This window comes from Nomascus leucogenys, chromosome 6 (genome assembly GCF_006542625.1).
Source record: "Nomascus leucogenys isolate Asia chromosome 6, Asia_NLE_v1, whole genome shotgun sequence".
In the NCBI taxonomy this organism is placed as follows: Eukaryota; Metazoa; Chordata; class Mammalia; order Primates; family Hylobatidae; genus Nomascus; species Nomascus leucogenys.
The window spans coordinates 79,280,421-79,284,863 of NC_044386.1; the positions used below are offsets into that span (position 1 = coordinate 79,280,421).

At 40.8% G+C, this 4,443-nt stretch overlaps 1 pseudogene; it reads right to left on the reverse strand.

The window, feature by feature from the left end:
• Window positions 1–590: 590 nt before the first annotated feature.
• Window positions 591–1,437, reverse strand: LOC100596320 (annotated as a pseudogene).
• Window positions 1,438–4,443: the final 3,006 nt, after the last annotated feature.

Genomic DNA, 4,443 nt, shown 5'->3' on the forward strand with positions numbered 1-4,443 from the left:
AGGTAAATCATGGTCCTAAATCATACTTAGAATACTACATTATTTAAACCAATATCTCTTTTAACAAAATGTTTATAATTAAAAACAGCTGATGAAACTATATCCAAAGGTATGACAAAGGAGACTCAGCTCTGTGTTGCTTAAAGAACTTTTAAAAAGCCATTCAAGGAGAGGTAAAGAAACCCAGTTCTCATTCTCATTGTAGAATTCCTATTGGGGCTGGACCAGAAATTAGCACTTCTAAATACTTCAGAAAAGTCCAAAGTGTTAAAAACCCTTCTAGGCAAAAGAACGTCTTTCTGCATCAGTGAGTAGCAGTGCTCATCAGAATTTCCTAGTAACACAAAAACAAAGGCAAGTCTGTACATTTGATCAGATGTCAAAGAAATGGGAGGTAGACTATTATGTCAGCCTTAGTCAGAGCTCCTGCTGGCTTCTTCCTACATACTGTTCACCAATTTGAGTAAAGTGGACTTTGTGAGAGAATAGTGTTTGATGGCTAGGATGTCTTTTGGGCATTTCTTCCTAAGTGGAATACACAACATATAAGGGAATAGGGGAAATAATAGAGGGAAGCTACTCTTTCCAGCTCAGAAGGAGTTGGTGATGCCCATATATGCATTCGAGAAGCCCCTGGGATCTTCTGGCTAGCTGTGGATAGTGGCTAATGCGGTCATCCAGAATCGACACTATGGACTGCAGCAGCATTTTCCTGTACAGCTCCAAAAACTCTGGATAGGGATTTACAGGATCCAATGGCCCATAGATACAATGAATGGAGACAGTTTCAGAGGCAAGAGCTCCCACCCAGTCCTTTCTAAACTGCTTCCTCTGATTGATGTACTCTAAGAGACTGTCAGAGATGAATTCCTGTCATTATTGCGGACCCACTCACTTTCAGAGGGCTGAGTATATGGCCCAAAGACTGGCGTGAGACCTCGAGAGAATACAAAGAAGTTCATCAGCCGCGTGAGGATGGGTGACAGCACATCTCCATGTTTGAGTAGCTTTTGGAGAAGGAGTAGACAGTGAGTCTCAGGAAATATATCTCCAGTTGACAGACAGATGCCACAAAAGCGCTTCCAGGATGCTGGCCTGCTCAAATATGGAATAGTGATATGGTCTCAGTTTGTTACTGAAGCCAAAGCCTAAGAAATCAAGGACAATCACTCAATGAAATCTCAAGGTCAGACCTTCCCAAATCTTGTACCAATCATAGCTGGATGTTGGAAAGCCATGTAAAAGAACAACTATCTCTGGACTTCCAACCACATCCAAAGAGTCTTGGTAGAAGACAGGCCATCCCTTATAAGTGAAAAACTTGCCTGAAGACTTCCATGAGTGAAGGGCAAGGGAGAGCTGAGGGGGTGGGATGTGCAGGTATGCGGCAAGCAGGGGCACTTTGAACAGCCCCACCTTGACCCACCACCCCCTCATCCTGATTCAGGTTAAGACCTGGGCTGCAGGACTTCATGCTTGGGGAAATCAGTTGTGCATGCTGGCTAGTTGGATTTCTTAGTGTAGAGTCTTCCAATCTCTTGTCTAGAGGATCTAAAGCTGACTGCCAGCATTCTAGAAACAAAATAAGTGAAAGGGTTGAAGAGGGAGAGGAGAGGTTTTAAAATTCAGCATGTACATTTTCACTAAATCTCTATCCTCAACTGTCCTAACGTCTCATAGCCCTCAGTCCTCTTACTAGAGAGAACAAACCTCAAAAATTCTGCTAAGGTGATACTAAGGCCATCATTCTAATAAATGGAATTGGTAAGGAAATTCAAAATCTAACTATTTTTTTTAAGTCTTTCTGTTTTTATCCTTTCTTCACCCACTTCCAGAGGCACCCAGTGTCATTAACTTCTGAGCCCTTGGACATTTCCATGCTACAAGTTTCTTCTTGGATTTTTCCACTGCTGGCATAAGATGCAACTTTTTCAAGTCTGCTGAATCAGTTATTGTCTTGTCTGGATTCCTCAAAAGCAGATCCTGAGACAAAGGCTGATGCACAAAATGTGTATGTGTGGGTATGATCCTGAGAGTTAGGAATGGGGGTGAGTTAAGAAAGGAGAGAGATAGAAGAATGCATTATATTGTTGGCCACAGCTTTGGGGCACTTCTATGTGAGCTGTCAACCAGGTTCCTCCAGGCATCCTGCCACTTGACATCAAAAAAGCCTAAGAGAGGTATTGTCAGTTTAGATTTCTATGAAGGTGTTCGAAGCATGCTCAAAACTGGCCTCTACAGTTATGGCTGGGACAAGAGGTGAGACTTAGAGAATTTGTTGGATTTCTGCTGAATCTACCATCAATCTATAGATTAGGTTAGGGAGAATGAGCATCTAAACAATACTGAGCTGTGCAAAGCATTAAGGTGTGTGTGTGTGTGTGTGTGTGTGTGTGTGTGTGTGTGTATATATATATACACCTTTATTATTTAGGTCTTTTTTATTTATCTTGGCAATATTCAGTATGTTTTGCACTTCTACAGATACTGCGCTTCTATTGACCCACTTATCCTTTGCCGTGTCCGGTTTGCTGTTAAACACATTAAAAATTCTTCACTTCCAGTATCAATTTTTTTGTTTGTAAGATTTTCATTTGGTTCTTTTTAATAGTTTTTGGCTGTCTGCTTATGTTCCTTATCTATTCACACATGTTTTCCGCTGGATACTTTAACGTATTTTTTCTACTTATTTTAAAGTCCATATCTGATAATTCCAACATTAAAATCATCTCCGGGTTGGCTTCTACTGACCTCTTTTAACATAGGTCATATCTTCTTACTTCTTCACATTGGCCAGGCGTGGTAGCTTGCACCTATAATCCTAACACTTTGGGAGGCTGAGGTGGGAGGATCATTTGAGCCCAGGAGTTCAAGACCAGCCTGGCAACATAGTGAGACCTAATCTCTATGAAAGAAAAAAAAGAACATTTTAAGCACTAATATTTACCTCCAGAAAAGGGCACACCTCTTTTGGGTCAGTCCATGAGTGTGGCAGCCTGAGTCAATTTAATCGGTAGTTGGACTTGGTTGCAGCTTTAGCTAGATTCACTCACCTTGGCTGCAAGTATTTTGAGGAAGGACTTTCCCTCAGACTGGGCTTGGGATATGAGCACTGGAGTGACTCTAAAGATCTTTTTGTGCTTTCTTGCCCAGCCCTCATGTTTTAGCTATGGGAGATTTATATCTGCTTTAAGCCAGGCTGCCAACCTTTTGGGTTGCTGGACAGCTCTCTTTGCTCTTCAGTTCAACTTCCAGCTTTTCGCTTCTCACAAGACTCCTTTCTGCCTTTCTTTTCTGTCCCCAGGTATTGGAGAGCCTCTGCAGTGCATTCAGAGTGCCTCACATGGATATCACTCAGCTGTCTTGTCCCACCTAAGGCTGGGAAAATTTGAAATGAGGTACGAAAGATATCCGATATATTTATCACTGCCCTTCTGCTTTTAAGCCTTCGAAACTTTGCTACAATCATCTCCTTTCCCATATGCATTGTCCTTGTGATTTCTTCTTCTTCTTCTCCTTCTCTTCTTCTTCTTCTTTTTTTTTTTCTTTCAGACAAGGTCTTGCTCTGTCATCCAGGCTGGAGTGCAGTGGTGCAATCTTGGCTCACTGCAACCTCCACCCCCGGGGTTCAATTGATTCTCCTGCCTCAGACTCCTGAGTAGCTGGGATCCCAGGCGTGTGCCACCACACCTGGCTAATTTTTGTGTTTTTAGTAGAGATGGGGTTTTGCCATGTTGGCCAGGCTGGTTTATTCTTCTTAAATATGTGTTTAATATCATAAATTAAATATATATTTAATAACGATTTTTGAAGGATGCACAGTTATATATATGTGTTCAATTTATTCTCATTAATCCAATATCTTTCTATTTGCTAAGTCTTTTGTCATTGTTCTTCTTGTTAAGCCTTTGCATATTTACTTATAATTATGATGTATATTGCTCCAAAAGATCAGCCTCATTTCTATACTCTAATTCTTAGCAATTCAGGTCCACAAAAATAAACCCAAGCCTTTAAAGTAATTCAGACAATATATAACCTTTGTAGCTATTTTAAGGGGTTTAGTTACCAAGGTGCTTAGCCTTAAAAAAAAAAAAATGCCCTGTTGGATAGAGGAATGCATGCCTTTATTTAAGGTCCCACTCATTTCCTCATGCAACAAATTTATATTTTCCACCTTCATTCAACCCCAACTTTAAAACAGAAACACAGAAAAAACAGCTATAATTGAGAGGAAACATGCACATTATCAACTGTTTTTGCAAAAAAAAACGAAAACAAACAAACAAAAACACAAAACAAACAAAAAATCAGACTCTTTTCCTAAGCAAATAACCAGATCTAAGAGTGTTTTGCCACAGTTCGGCAGTGCAATCACCAATCCCATATATTACAGCCAGAGACTGCTGGCAAAGCCCGTGAGCAGGTTAGGGGCACTGACAC